At 33.8% G+C, this 17,090-nt stretch overlaps 1 long non-coding RNA gene across 1 annotated transcript; it reads right to left on the bottom strand.

Annotated features, from left to right (window-relative positions):
• Window positions 1-233: 233 nt before the first annotated feature.
• On the bottom strand, window positions 234-3,750 carry LOC143191788 (uncharacterized). Its single transcript, XR_013004618.1, has 2 exons — window positions 2,422-3,750; window positions 234-1,934 (listed from the first exon to the last, which is right to left on the bottom strand). It is a non-coding gene; the product is annotated as an uncharacterized LOC143191788 (long non-coding RNA).
• Between the last annotated feature and the right edge of the window lie 13,340 nt (window positions 3,751-17,090).

Below are 17,090 nucleotides of genomic sequence, written 5' to 3'. Positions count from 1 at the left end.
CACAAGTCTGTTTTTTCTAAAATGTTTTTGATTTTTGTATTTATTTCACCTTTCTTGCGGCTTCTCTTCAAACAGTCCGCTACATTGTTACGGCTTTTCACTGCTGTGTACCCATCCCAAATCGTCTTCTCGCTCTTCGGGTACCATATGTTAGATGGACTACTATAGTGTATAAGAGTATTCTTAACTTTAAATTAAGCAGTTTGGGTTTAATTTTGGAAGTACATACTGACATATTGATCCCGTACTCGCCTTGCTTGTGTATTAATGCAAGTAGAACATAATAATTGTAATAAATTAATTTGTTAGCTAAGATTTCTCTAAGCATATCTAATGGTATAGTTAATTAATAAAAATTGAAAAATATAATAATCATACTATTGCATAATAATTAATAATAGAGAGTTAGTGAACAAACAATCCTTTTAAACGTTCAATTCATAATCTCATTGATATTATATGAACCCTTACGATATCTTTTCATATATAATGAATTCTTAACATAACAGGTTAATGGAGTAGATTAAACCTTCAATAATTATAGTATTTTATTTCAGTTAGACGTTCTATTTTTATAACATGCAATAGTATTCACTTTACTTCAAAGGCTTAGTCCTCCTAATAAAGTAATGGCTGTTTTATTACCTGTAATAAATTAATATCAGGTAGTAAAGAACCCTTTATAAATTAGGTTCCCAGAGACTAGGAACGTCAGTTAGAGATATACCAGTGTCACGAATAGTTTGTTTTGTATTAACGTGCGAAAGAAAGTTTAATTCTGCAAATTAAAATGTTAGACGTGTCGAAACCAAATCAACCTCAAGAAACTCAACATACCATTGAGCAATTAGAAAATAAAGATCATAGATCATCAACTAAGGCAGCACGTATAGGGCCTTTATTTACTTCTACACCAAATGGAAAAGCTTTACCGGAAAGTGAGATAATTGTTTGTGAAAAATACGTCGACAATTATTCTTATAAAGTAGATTCATCGTTACATTTATCAACATCGTTAGGCACTGCCCTTACACGCGAATTGGCTCGACGTCGTTGCTTTAGGACCAGCAGAAGGAGTCTTATGGTTGCCTTCCAGTGCTCTTTATCGGAAGAAGATACTTGTTCTAATAAAAAGGCGAACATAGTTGCTGAACACCTGCCAAGTGCTTTACACGAGTCGTCTGACGTTACATATTCTGTTACAACTGATTCATCAATAACCGATTCGAGTTGCAGTGAAATCATATCATTAACTGATTCCTCATTATCGGATATAAATGATAATGAATATATATCATTGCCTACAGCAAGCAGGAGGTGTTCTAGAGATGCGTTCCAGCGTCCTTCAAGGGAAGAGTATACTGGTTCTAAGAAAAGAGTTAAGATAATTGCTGAACGCGTGCCAAATTCTCTGAACGAATCGTCCGACTATATATTTTCTGTTGTAACTAATTCATCAATAACCGATTCGAGTTGCAGTGAAATTATATCATTAAGTGATTCCTCGTTATCGGATATAAATGATAATGAATATATATCATTGCCTACAGCAAGCAGGAGGTGTTCTAGAGATGCGTTCCAGCGTCCTTCAAGGGAAGAGTATACTGGTTCTAAGAAAAGAGTTAAGATAATTGCTGAACGCGTGCCAAATTCTCTGAACGAATCGTCCGACTATATATTTTCTGTTGTAACTAATTCATCAGTTACCGATTCGACTTGCAGTGAAATTATATCATTAAGTGATTCCTCGTTATCGGATATAAATGATAATGAATATATATCATTACCTACAGCATGCAGGAGATGTTCTAGAGATGCGTTCCAGCGTCCTTCAAGGGAAGAGTATACTGGTTCTAAGAAAAGAGTTAAAATAATTGCTGAACGTGTGCCAAATTCTCTAAACGAATCGTCTGACTATATATTTTCTGTTGTAACTAATTCATCAATAACCGATTCGCGTTGCAGTGAAATCATATCATTAACTGATTCCTCATTATCGGATATAAATGATAATGAAAATATATCATTGTGCGCGGCAAGCAGGAGATGTCCCAGGGATGCGTTCCAGCGCCCTTCAGGGGAAGGGTATACTGGTTCTAAGAAAAGAGTTAAGATAATTGCTGAACGCGTGCCAAATTCTCTGAACGAATCGTCCGACTATATATTTTCTGTTGTAACTAATTCATCAGTTACCGATTCGACTTGCAGTGAAATTATATCATTAAGTGATTCCTCGTTATCGGATATAAATGATAATAAAAATATATCATTGTGCGCGGCAAGCAGGAGATGTCCCAGGGATGCGTTCCAGCGCCCTTCAGGGGAAGGGTATACTGGTTCTAAGAAAAGAGTTAAGATAATTGCTGAACGCGTGCCAAATTCTCTGAACGAATCGTCCGACTATATATTTTCTGTTGTAACTAATTCATCAGTTACCGATTCGACTTGCAGTGAAATCATATCGTTAACTGATTCCTCATTATCGGATATAAATGATAATGGAAATATATCGTTAACTGATTCCTCCTTATCGGATATAAATGATAATGGAAATATGTCATTAACTGATTCCTCATTGTCGGATATAAATGATAATGAAAACATATCATTCAGTGCGGCAAGCGGGAGAAGTCCTCGGGATACGTTCCAGCGAACCTCGGGGCAATAGGCTACTTCTTTTAAGTAAGAAGTTAAGATAATTGCTGAACATCTGCCGAATTCACTGAAAGAATCATCTAACATTATATTTTCGGTTGTAACTTGAGCTAATTTTATGTAATTAAAAATAAATTGAACTTGTTATGTATTTTATTCTTTTTTTTAATTAAGTAAAAATAAAACAGAAATAACTTACATTGGTGTCATCAATATTACCTGCTTAATAGTAGTAATTTCCATAGTTACAATATTTGAATGCAAAAGATTTTATGGAATGGTAAATACAAACTGAAAATAAAAGAGAAACGAAAACAAATAATTCATTATGTAAACCTATAAGTGTAAAACTGTTACATGCAATTAGTAAATTAATTTTAGAGGATAATTGGTTGGGAAATGAAAACTAAGGTTACATATATAATAAAAATATTTAGTTAATTCAGTTATTAATTTAGAGTCAGACAAATATCAATAAAAGCTTATATAACATATACTATTAAGGACTAAGAATACATTCATTCTTAACTATTTAACTGATTGAAATATTTTAACCCAATTATGTCAACGTATTTCTTTTACAATATTATGTATCTAAAATGTGTGTCTATCAAAATAGTTCACTATCCTAATTTAAACTATTGGTTGCCAATATAAGCTTTTCTGAAATTAATATTTTACTTTTGTTTTAGAGTTAATTACATTATTGTTAGTTTTTCATCTTTGGTTCACCAGAAATTACAACTCAAAACTGTTCAATAATTATAATTTATTCCTCTTGACGACTTTCAGACCTACCGCAGAAATCGAAATGTGTGGTGAGCTCTAGTTTAATTTTAATCTGCCAGCGCATCTAATAATGTTTAAGTTCACAGCATTATATGTCTAATGTAACACGATCGAGTCCAGTACTGTAAACAAAATTTGACTACGGGCCATTATATGCTGGCCTTATATTACATATTTATAAAAATGCATGTATATAATTGTTTTAAAATAACTTACCCCTCGGTTTTCCCCTCAAAATTTTTCCTTTTTTTTGTACAAAAACGCTATTTTAAATGAATATTTTGTTACTAGATCGAGTGAATCTCAGGTAAATTCATTTGCCCAATTCAACACGCTACTGCAAAATTATTCTGATTTTTTTTCGTATAATTATCCCGGAGATACGTTCGTAACATAGCAGATATTTATCAAAATGATCCCAATCCCATTTCGAGGATTGGGTTATTGAAATATGATCACGAATGTAATTGATAATTAGTTATTTTACTAGTTTCTTGCAATTTTGTTTTAAGTGAAAGGGATTACCGCGGGTTTTATCACAAGTAGACTGGCCCATCGGAAAAGTCATAGGCATGCTAGCCCTTTATTATTGACATTCTCCTTTGTACCTAGAAAAGGTTTATGGCCTCCCTCTAATCATCTTTTATGGCCACCTTCAAGTTTGAGGTAATTTTGGTATACAAAGTTCATCTCACGCCGTCCCCAATTCACTTCATGGCTCCAATTAACACCGATTATGTTCACAAGTCTGTTTTTTCTAAAATGTTTTTGATTTTTGTATTTATTTCACCTTTCTTGCGGCTTCTCTTCAAACAGTCCGCTACATTGTTACGGCTTTTCACTGCTGTGTACCCATCCCAAATCGTCTTCTCGCTCTTCGGGTACCATATGTTAGATGGACTACTATAGGGTATAAGAGTATTCTTAACTTTAAATTAAGCAGTTTGGGTTTAATTTTGGAAGTACATACTGACATATTGATCCCGTACTCGCCTTGCTTGTATATTAATGCAAGTAGAACATAATAATTGTAATAAATTAATTTGTTAGCTAAGATTTCTCTAAGCATATCTAATGGTATAGTTAATTAATAAAAATTGAAAAATATAATAATCATACAATTACATAATAATTAATAATAGAGAGTTAGTGAACAAACAATCCTTTTAAACGTTCAATTCATAATCTCATTGATATTATATGAACCCTTACGATATCTTTTCATATATAATGAATTCTTAACATAACAGGTTAATGGAGTAGATTAAACCTTCAATAATTATAGTATTTTATTTCAGTTAGACGTTCTATTTTTATAACATGCAATAGTATTCACTTTACTTCAAAGGCTTAGTCCTCCTAATAAAGTAATGGCTGTTTTATTACCTGTAATAAATTAATATCAGGTAGTAAAGAACCCTTTATAAATTAGGTTCCCAGAGACTAGGAACGTCAGTTAGAGATATACCAGTGTCACGAATAGTTTGTTTTGTATTAACGTGCGAAAGAAAGTTTAATTCTGCAAATTAAAATGTTAGACGTGTCGAAACCAAATCAACCTCAAGAAACTCAACATACCATTGAGCAATTAGAAAATAAAGATCATAGATCATCAACTAAGGCAGCACGTATAGGGCCTTTATTTACTTCTACACCAAATGGAAAAGCTTTACCGGAAAGTGAGATAATTGTTTGTGAAAAATACGTCGACAATTATTCTTATAAAGTAGATTCATCGTTACATTTATCAACATCGTTAGGCACTGCCCTTACACGCGAATTTGCTCGACGTCGTTGCTTAAGGACCAGCAGAAGGAGTCTTATGGTTGCCTTCCAGTGCTCTTTATCTGAAGAAGATGCTTGTTCTAATAAAAAGGCGAACATAGTTGCTGAACACCTGCCAAGTGCTTTACACGAATCGTCTGACGTTACATATTCTGTTACAACTGATTCATCAATAACCGATTCGAGTTGCAGTGAAATCATATCATTAACTGATTCCTCGTTATCGGATATAAATGATAATGAATATATATCATTGCCTACAGCAAGCAGGAGGGGTTCTAGAGATGCGTTCCAGCGTCCTTCAAGGGAAGAGTATACTGGTTCTAAGAAAAGAGTTAAGATAATTGCTGAACGCGTGCCAAATTCTCTGAACGAATCGTCCGACTATATATTTTCTGTTGTAACTAATTCATCAATAACCGATTCGAGTTGCAGTGAAATTATATCATTAAGTGATTCCTCGTTATCGGATATAAATGATAATGAATATATATCATTGCCTACAGCAAGCAGGAGGTGTTCTAGAGATGCGTTCCAGCGTCCTTCAAGGGAAGAGTATACTGGTTCTAAGAAAAGAGTTAAGATAATTGCTGAACGCGTGCCAAATTCTCTGAACGAATCGTCCGACTATATATTTTCTGTTGTAACTAATTCATCAGTTACCGATTCGAGTTGCAGTGAAATCATATCATTAACTGATTCCTCATTATCGGATATAAATGATAATGAATATATATCATTGCCTACAGCAAGCAGGAGGTGTTCTAGAGATGCGTTCCAGCGTCCTTCAAGGGAAGAGTATACTGGTTCTAAGAAAAGAGTTAAGATAATTGCTGAACGCGTGCCAAATTCTCTGAACGAATCGTCCGACTATATATTTTCTGTTGTAACTAATTCATCAGTTACCGATTCGACTTGCAGTGAAATTATATCATTAAGTGATTCCTCGTTATCGGATATAAATGATAATAAAAATATATCATTGTGCGCGGCAAGCAGGAGATGTCCCAGGGATGCGTTCCAGCGCCCTTCAGGGGAAGGGTATACTGGTTCTAAGAAAAGAGTTAAGATAATTGCTGAACGCGTGCCAAATTCTCTGAACGAATCGTCCGACTATATATTTTCTGTTGTAACTAATTCATCAGTTACCGATTCGACTTGCAGTGAAATCATATCGTTAACTGATTCCTCATTATCGGATATAAATGATAATGGAAATATATCGTTAACTGATTCCTCCTTATCGGATATAAATGATAATGGAAATATGTCATTAACTGATTCCTCATTGTCGGATATAAATGATAATGAAAACATATCATTCAGTGCGGCAAGCGGGAGAAGTCCTCGGGATGCGTTCCAGCGAACCTCGGGGCAATAGGCTACTTCTTTTAAGTAAGAAGTTAAGATAATTGCTGAACATCTGCCGAATTCACTGAAAGAATCATCTAACATTATATTTTCGATTGTAACTTGAGCTAATTTTATGTAATTAAAAATAAATTGAACTTGTTATGTATTTTATTCTTTTTTTTTTAATTAAGTAAAAATAAAACAATTGTTTGCCAATATAAGCTTTTCTGAAATTAATATTTTACTTTTGTTTTAGAGTTAATTACATTATTGTTAGTTTTTCATCTTTGGTTCACCAGAAATTACAACTCAAAACTGTTCAATAATTATAATTTATTCCTCTTGACGACTTTCAGACCTACCGCAGAAATCGGAATGTGTGGTGAGCTCTAGTTTAATTTTAATCTGCCAGCGCATCTAATAATGTTTAAGTTCACAGCATTATATGTCTAATGTAACACGATCGAGTCCAGTACTGTAAACAAAATTTGACTACGGGCCATTATATGCTGGCCTTATATTACATATTTATAAAAATGCATGTATATAATTGTTTTAAAATAACTTACCCCTCGGTTTTCCCCTCAAAATTTTTCCTTTTTTTTTGTACAAAAACGCTATTTTAAATGAATATTTTGTTACTAGATCGAGTGAATCTCTCTTGCGGCTTCTCTTCAAACAGTCCGCTACATTGTTACGGCTTTTCACTGCTGTGTACCCATCCCAAATCGTCTTCTCGCTCTTCGGGTACCATATGTTAGATGGACTACTATAGTGTATAAGAGTATTCTTAAATTTAAATTAAGCAGTTTGGGTTTAATTTTGGAAGTACATACTGACATATTGATCCCGTACTCGCCTTGCTTGTGTATTAATGCAAGTAGAACATAATAATTGTAATAAATTAATTTGTTAGCTAAGATTTCTCTAAGCATATCTAATGGTATAGTTAATTAATAAAAATTGAAAAATATAATAATCATACTATTGCATAATAATTAATAATAGAGAGTTAGTGAACAAACAATCCTTTTAAACGTTCAATTCATAATCTCATTGATATTATATGAACCCTTACGATATCTTTTCATATATAATGAATTCTTAACATAACAGGTTAATGGAGTAGATTAAACCTTCAATAATTATAGTATTTTATTTCAGTTAGACGTTTTATTTTTATAACATGCAATAGTATTCACTTTACTTCAAAGGCTTAGTCCTCCTAATAAAGTAATGGCTGTTTTATTACCTGTAATAAATTAATATCAGGTAGTAAAGAACCCTTTATAAATTAGGTTTCCAGAGACTAGGAACATCAGTTAGAGATATACCAGTGTCACGAATAGTTTGTTTTGTATTAACGTGCGAAAGAAAGTTTAATTCTGCAAATTAAAATGTTAGACGTGTCGAAACCAAATCAACCTCAAGAAACTCAACATACCATTGAGCAATTAGAAAATAAAGATCATAGATCATCAACTAAGGCAGCACGTATAGGGCCTTTATTTACTTCTACACCAAATGGAAAAGCTTTACCGGAAAGTGAGATAATTGTTTGTGAAAAATACGTCGACAATTATTCTTATAAAGTAGATTCATCGTTACATTTATCAACATCGTTAGGCACTGCCCTTACACGCGAATTGGCTCGACGTCGTTGCTTTAGGACCAGCAGAAGGAGTCTCATGGTTGCCTTCCAGTGCTCTTTATCGGAAGAAGATACTTGTTCTAATAAAAAGGCGAACATAGTTGCTGAACACCTGCCAAGTGCTTTACACGAGTCGTCTGACGTTACATATTCTGTTACAACTGATTCATCAATAACCGATTCGAGTTGCAGTGAAATCATATCATTAACTGATTCCTCATTATCGGATATAAATGATAATGAATATATATCATTGCCTACAGCAAGCAGGAGGTGTTCTAGAGATGCGTTCCAGCGTCCTTCAAGGGAAGAGTATACTGGTTCTAAGAAAAGAGTTAAGATAATTGCTGAACGCGTGCCAAATTCTCTGAACGAATCGTCCGACTATATATTTTCTGTTGTAACTAATTCATCAATAACCGATTCGAGTTGCAGTGAAATTATATCATTAAGTGATTCCTCGTTATCGGATATAAATGATAATGAATATATATCATTGCCTACAGCAAGCAGGAGGTGTTCTAGAGATGCGTTCCAGCGTCCTTCAAGGGAAGAGTATACTGGTTCTAAGAAAAGAGTTAAGATAATTGCTGAACGCGTGCCAAATTCTCTGAACGAATCGTCCGACTATATATTTTCTGTTGTAACTAATTCATCAGTTACCGATTCGAGTTGCAGTGAAATCATATCATTAACTGATTCCTCGTTATCGGATATAAATGATAATAAAAATATATCATTGTGCGCGGCAAGCAGGAGATGTCCCAGGGATGCGTTCCAGCGCCCTTCAGGGGAAGGGTATACTGGTTCTAAGAAAAGAGTTAAGATAATTGCTGAACGCGTGCCAAATTCTCTGAACGAATCGTCCGACTATATATTTTCTGTTGTAACTAATTCATCAATTACCGATTCGACTTGCAGTGAAATCATATCGTTAACTGATTCCTCATTATCGGATATAAATGATAATGGAAATATATCGTTAACTGATTCCTCGTTATCGGATATAAATGATAATGGAAATATGTCATTAACTGATTCCTCATTGTCGGATATAAATGATAATGAAAACATATCATTCAGTGCGGCAAGCGGGAGAAGTCCTCGGGATGCGTTCCAGCGAACCCCGGGGCAATAGGCTACTTCTTTTAAGTAAGAAGTTAAGATAATTGCTGAACATCTGCCGAATTCACTGAAAGAATCATCTAACATTATATTTTCGGTTGTAACTTGAGCTAATTTTATGTAATTAAAAATAAATTGAACTTGTTATGTATTTTATTCTTTTTTTTTTAATTAAGTAAAAATAAAACAATTGTTTGCCAATATAAGCTTTTCTGAAATTAATATTTTACTTTTGTTTTAGAGTTAATTACATTATTGTTAGTTTTTCATCTTTGGTTCACCAGAAATTACAACTCAAAACTGTTCAATAATTATAATTTATTCCTCTTGACGACTTTCAGACCTACCGCAGAAATCTAAATGTGTGGTGAGCTCTAGTTTAATTTTAATCTGCCAGCGCATCTAATAATGTTTAAGTTCACAGCATTATATGTCTAATGTAACACGATCGAGTCCAGTACTGTAAACAAAATTTGACTACGGGCCATTATATGCTGGCCTTATATTACATATTTATAAAAATGCATGTATATAATTGTTTTAAAATAACTTACCCCTCGGTTTTCCCCTCAAAATTTTTCCTTTTTTTTGTACAAAAACGCTATTTTAAATGAATATTTTGTTACTAGATCGAGTGAATCTCTCTTGCGGCTTCTCTTCAAACAGTCCGCTACATTGTTACGGCTTTTCACTGCTGTGTACCCATCCCAAATCGTCTTCTCGCTCTTCGGGTACCATATGTTAGATGGACTACTATAGTGTATAAGAGTATTCTTAACTTTAAATTAAGCAGTTTGGGTTTAATTTTGGAAGTACATACTGACATATTGATCCCGTACTCGCCTTGCTTGTGTATTAATGCAAGTAGAACATAATAATTGTAATAAATTAATTTGTTAGCTAAGATTTCTCTAAGCATATCTAATGGTATAGTTAATTAATAAAAATTGAAAAATATAATAATCATACTATTGCATAATAATTAATAATAGAGAGTTAGTGAACAAACAATCCTTTTAAACGTTCAATTCATAATCTCATTGATATTATATGAACCCTTACGATATCTTTTCATATATAATGAATTCTTAACATAACAGGTTAATGGAGTAGATTAAACCTTCAATAATTATAGTATTTTATTTCAGTTAGACGTTCTATTTTTATAACATGCAATAGTATTCACTTTACTTCAAAGGCTTAGTCCTCCTAATAAAGTAATGGCTGTTTTATTACCTGTAATAAATTAATATCAGGTAGTAAAGAACCCTTTATAAATTAGGTTCCCAGAGACTAGGAACGTCAGTTAGAGATATACCAGTGTCACGAATAGTTTGTTTTGTATTAACGTGCGAAAGAAAGTTTAATTCTGCAAATTAAAATGTTAGACGTGTCGAAACCAAATCAACCTCAAGAAACTCAACATACCATTGAGCAATTAGAAAATAAAGATCATAGATCATCAACTAAGGCAGCACGTATAGGGCCTTTATTTACTTCTACACCAAATGGAAAAGCTTTACCGGAAAGTGAGATAATTGTTTGTGAAAAATACGTCGACAATTATTCTTATAAAGTAGATTCATCGTTACATTTATCAACATCGTTAGGCACTGCCCTTACACGCGAATTGGCTCGACGTCGTTGCTTTAGGACCAGCAGAAGGAGTCTTATGGTTGCCTTCCAGTGCTCTTTATCGGAAGAAGATACTTGTTCTAATAAAAAGGCGAACATAGTTGCTGAACACCTGCCAAGTGCTTTACACGAGTCGTCTGACGTTACATATTCTGTTACAACTGATTCATCAATAACCGATTCGAGTTGCAGTGAAATCATATCATTAACTGATTCCTCATTATCGGATATAAATGATAATGAATATATATCATTGCCTACAGCAAGCAGGAGGTGTTCTAGAGATGCGTTCCAGCGTCCTTCAAGGGAAGAGTATACTGGTTCTAAGAAAAGAGTTAAGATAATTGCTGAACGCGTGCCAAATTCTCTGAACGAATCGTCCGACTATATATTTTCTGTTGTAACTAATTCATCAATAACCGATTCGAGTTGCAGTGAAATTATATCATTAAGTGATTCCTCGTTATCGGATATAAATGATAATGAATATATATCATTGCCTACAGCAAGCAGGAGGTGTTCTAGAGATGCGTTCCAGCGTCCTTCAAGGGAAGAGTATACTGGTTCTAAGAAAAGAGTTAAGATAATTGCTGAACGCGTGCCAAATTCTCTGAACGAATCGTCCGACTATATATTTTCTGTTGTAACTAATTCATCAGTTACCGATTCGACTTGCAGTGAAATTATATCATTAAGTGATTCCTCGTTATCGGATATAAATGATAATAAAAATATATCATTGTGCGCGGCAAGCAGGAGATGTCCCAGGGATGCGTTCCAGCGCCCTTCAGGGGAAGGGTATACTGGTTCTAAGAAAAGAGTTAAGATAATTGCTGAACGCGTGCCAAATTCTCTGAACGAATCGTCCGACTATATATTTTCTGTTGTAACTAATTCATCAGTTACCGATTCGACTTGCAGTGAAATCATATCGTTAACTGATTCCTCATTATCGGATATAAATGATAATGGAAATATATCGTTAACTGATTCCTCCTTATCGGATATAAATGATAATGGAAATATGTCATTAACTGATTCCTCATTGTCGGATATAAATGATAATGAAAACATATCATTCAGTGCGGCAAGCGGGAGAAGTCCTCGGGATGCGTTCCAGCGAACCTCGGGGCAATAGGCTACTTCTTTTAAGTAAGAAGTTAAGATAATTGCTGAACATCTGCCGAATTCACTGAAAGAATCATCTAACATTATATTTTCGGTTGTAACTTGAGCTAATTTTATGTAATTAAAAATAAATTGAACTTGTTATGTATTTTATTCTTTTTTTTAATTAAGTAAAAATAAAACAGAAATAACATACATTGGTGTCATCAATATTACCTGCTTAATAGTAGTAATTTCCATAGTTACAATATTTGAATGCAAAAGATTTTATGGAATGGTAAATACAAACTGAAAATAAAAGAGAAACGAAAACAAATAATTCATTATGTAAACCTATAAGTGTAAAACTGTTACATACAATTAGTAAATTAATTTTAGAGGATAATTGGTTGGGAAATGAAAACTAAGGTTACATATATAATAAAAATATTTAGTTAATTCAGTTATTAATTTAGAGTCAGACAATTATCAATAAAAGCTTATATAACATATACTATTAAGGACTAAGAATACATTCATTCTTAACTATTTAACTGATTGAAATATTTTAACCCAATTATGTCAACGTATTTCTTTTACAATATTATGTATCTAAAATGTGTGTCTATCAAAATAGTTCACTATCCTAATTTAAACTATTGGTTGCCAATATAAGCTTTTCTGAAATTAATATTTTACTTTTGTTTTAGAGTTAATTACATTATTGTTAGTTTTTCATCTTTGGTTCACCAGAAATTACAACTCAAAACTGTTCAATAATTATAATTTATTCCTCTTGACGACTTTCAGACCTACCGCAGAAATCGAAATGTGTGGTGAGCTCTAGTTTAATTTTAATCTGCCAGCGCATCTAATAATGTTTAAGTTCACAGCATTATATGTCTAATGTAACACGATCGAGTCCAGTACTGTAAACAAAATTTGACTACGGGCCATTATATGCTGGCCTTATATTACATATTTATAAAAATGCATGTATATAATTGTTTTAAAATAACTTACCCCTCGGTTTTCCCCTCAAAATTTTTCCTTTTTTTTTGTACAAAAACGCTATTTTAAATGAATATTTTGTTACTAGATCGAGTGAATCTCAGGTAAATTCATTTGCCCAATTCAACACGCTACTGCAAAATTATTCTGATTTTTTTTCGTATAATTATCCCGGAGATACGTTCGTAACATAGCAGATATTTATCAAAATGATCCCAATCCCATTTCGAGGATTGGGTTATTGAAATATGATCACGAATGTAATTGATAATTAGTTATTTTACTAGTTTCTTGCAATTTTGTTTTAAGTGAAAGGGATTACCGCGGGTTTTATCACAAGTAGACTGGCCCATCGGAAAAGTCATAGGCATGCTAGCCCTTTTTTATTGACATTCTCCTTTGTACCTAGAAAAGGTTTATGGCCTCCCTCTAATCATCTTTTATGGCCACCTTCAAGTTTGAGGTAATTTTGGTATACAAAGTTCATCTCACGCCGTCCCCAATTCACTTCATGGCTCCAATTAACACCGATTATGTTCACAAGTCTGTTTTTTCTAAAATGTTTTCGATTTTTGTATTTATTTCACCTTTCTTGCGGCTTCTCTTCAAACAGTCCGCTACATTGTTACGGCTTTTCACTGCTGTGTACCCATCCCAAATCGTCTTCTCGCTCTTCGGGTACCATATGTTAGATGGACTACTATAGGGTATAAGAGTATTCTTAACTTTAAATTAAGCAGTTTGGGTTTAATTTTGGAAGTACATACTGACATATTGATCCCGTACTCGCCTTGCTTGTATATTAATGCAAGTAGAACATAATAATTGTAATAAATTAATTTGTTAGCTAAGATTTCTCTAAGCATATCTAATGGTATAGTTAATTAATAAAAATTGAAAAATATAATAATCATACTATTACATAATAATTAATAATAGAGAGTTAGTGAACAAGCAATCCTTTTAAACGTTCAATTCATAATCTCATTGATATTATATGAACCCTTACGATATCTTTTCATATATAATGAATTCTTAACATAACAGGTTAATGGAGTAGATTAAACCTTCAATAATTATAGTATTTTATTTCAGTTAGACGTTCTATTTTTATAACATGCAATAGTATTCACTTTACTTCAAAGGCTTAGTCCTCCTAATAAAGTAATGGCTGTTTTATTACCTGTAATAAATTAATATCAGGTAGTAAAGAACCCTTTATAAATTAGGTTCCCAGAGACTAGGAACGTCAGTTAGAGATATACCAGTGTCACGAATAGTTTGTTTTGTATTAACGTGCGAAAGAAAGTTTAATTCTGCAAATTAAAATGTTAGACGTGTCGAAACCAAATCAACCTCAAGAAACTCAACATACCATTGAGCAATTAGAAAATAAAGATCATAGATCATCAACTAAGGCAGCACGTATAGGGCCTTTATTTACTTCTACACCAAATGGAAAAGCTTTACCGGAAAGTGAGATAATTGTTTGTGAAAAATACGTCGACAATTATTCTTATAAAGTAGATTCATCGTTACATTTATCAACATCGTTAGGCACTGCCCTTACACGCGAATTGGCTCGACGTCGTTGCTTAAGGACCAGCAGAAGGAGTCTTATGGTTGCCTTCCAGTGCTCTTTATCGGAAGAAGATACTTGTTCTAATAAAAAGGCGAACATAGTTGCTGAACACCTGCCAAGTGCTTTACACGAGTCGTCTGACGTTACATATTCTGTTACAACTGATTCATCAATAACCGATTCGAGTTGCAGTGAAATCATATCATTAACTGATTCTTCATTATCGGATATAAATGATAATGAATATATATCATTGCCTACAGCAAGCAGGAGGTGTTCTAGAGATGCGTTCCAGCGTCCTTCAAGGGAAGAGTATACTGGTTCTAAGAAAAGTGTTAAGATAATTGCTGAACGCGTGCCAAATTCTCTGAACGAATCGTCCGACTATATATTTTCTGTTGTAACTAATTCATCAATAACCGATTCGAGTTGCAGTGAAATTATATCATTAAGTGATTCCTCGTTATCGGATATAAATGATAATGAATGTATATCATTGCCTACAGCAAGCAGGAGGTGTTCTAGAGATGCGTTCCAGCGTCCTTCAAGGGAAGAGTATACTGGTTCTAAGAAAAGAGTTAAGATAATTGCTGAACGCGTGCCAAATTCTCTGAACGAATCGTCCGACTATATATTTTCTGTTGTAACTAATTCATCAGTTACCGATTCGAGTTGCAGTGAAATCATATCATTAACTGATTCCTCATTATCGGATATAAATGATAATGAATATATATCATTGCCTACAGCAAGCAGGAGGTGTTCTAGAGATGCGTTCCAGCGTCCTTCAAGGGAAGAGTATACTGGTTCTAAGAAAAGAGTTAAGATAATTGCTGAACGCGTGCCAAATTCTCTGAACGAATCGTCCGACTATATATTTTCTGTTGTAACTAATTCATCAGTTACCGATTCGACTTGCAGTGAAATTATATCATTAAGTGATTCCTCGTTATCGGATATAAATGATAATAAAAATTTATCATTGTGCGCGGCAAGCAGGAGATGTCCCAGGGATGCGTTCCAGCGCCCTTCAGGGGAAGGGTATACTGGTTCTAAGAAAAGAGTTAAGATAATTGCTGAACGCGTGCCAAATTCTCTGAACGAATCGTCCGACTATATATTTTCTGTTGTAACTAATTCATCAGTTACCGATTCGACTTGCAGTGAAATTATATCATTAAGTGATTCCTCGTTATCGGATATAAATGATAATGAATATATATCATTGCCTACAGCAAGCAGGAGGTGTTCTAGAGATGCGTTCCAGCGTCCTTCAAGGGAAGAGTATACTGGTTCTAAGAAAAGAGTTAAGATAATTGCTGAACGCGTGCCAAATTCTCTGAACGAATCGTCCGACTATATATTTTCTGTTGTAACTAATTCATCAATAACCGATTCGAGTTGCAGTGAAATTATATCATTAAGTGATTCCTCGTTATCGGATATAAATGATAATGAATATATATCATTGCCTACAGCAAGCAGGAGGTGTTCTAGAGATGCGTTCCAGCGTCCTTCAAGGGAATAGTATACTGGTTCTAAGAAAAGAGTTAAGATAATTGCTGAACGCGTGCCAAATTCTCTGAACGAATCGTCCGACTATATATTTTCTGTTGTAACTAATTCATCAGTTACCGATTCGACTTGCAGTGAAATTATATCATTAAGTGATTCCTCGTTATCGGAAATAAATGATAATGAATATATATCATTAGCTACAGCATGCAGGAGATGTTCTAGAGATGCGTTCCAGCGTCCTTCAAGGGAAGAGTATACTGGTTCTAAGAAAAGAGTTAAAATAATTGCTGAACGTGTGCCAAATTCTCTAAACGAATCGTCTGACTATATATTTTCTGTTGTAACTAATTCATCAATAACCGATTCGCGTTGCAGTGAAATCATATCATTAACTGATTCCTCATTATCGTATATAAATGATAATGAAAATATATCATTGTGCGCGGCAAGCAGGAGATGTCCCAGGGATGCGTTCCAGCGCCCTTCAGGGGAAGGGTATACTGGTTCTAAGAAAAGAGTTAAGATAATTGCTGAACGCGTGCCAAATTCTCTGAACGAATCGTCCGACTATATATTTTCTGTTGTAACTAATTCATCAGTTACCGATTCGACTTGCAGTGAAATCATATCGTTAACTGATTCTTCATTATCGGATATAAATGATAATGGAAATATATCGTTAACTGATTCCTCCTTATCGGATATAAATGATAATGGAAATATGTCATTAACTGATTCCTCATTATCGTATATAAATGATAATGAAAATATATCATTGTGCGCGGCAAGCAGGAGATGTCCCAGGGATGCGTTCCAGCGCCCTTCAGGGGAAGGGTATACTGGTTCTAAGAAAAGAGTTAAGATAATTGCTGAACGCGT

This window comes from Rhynchophorus ferrugineus, unplaced genomic scaffold, assembly GCF_030347505.1.
Source record: "Rhynchophorus ferrugineus isolate W39M unplaced genomic scaffold, kcgeb_rfMv2 rfM2, whole genome shotgun sequence".
NCBI lineage: Eukaryota > Metazoa > Arthropoda > Insecta > Coleoptera > Curculionidae > Rhynchophorus > Rhynchophorus ferrugineus.
Note: the sequence above shows the minus strand (reverse complement) of the source record. Positions and strands in the feature narration are given on the sequence as shown.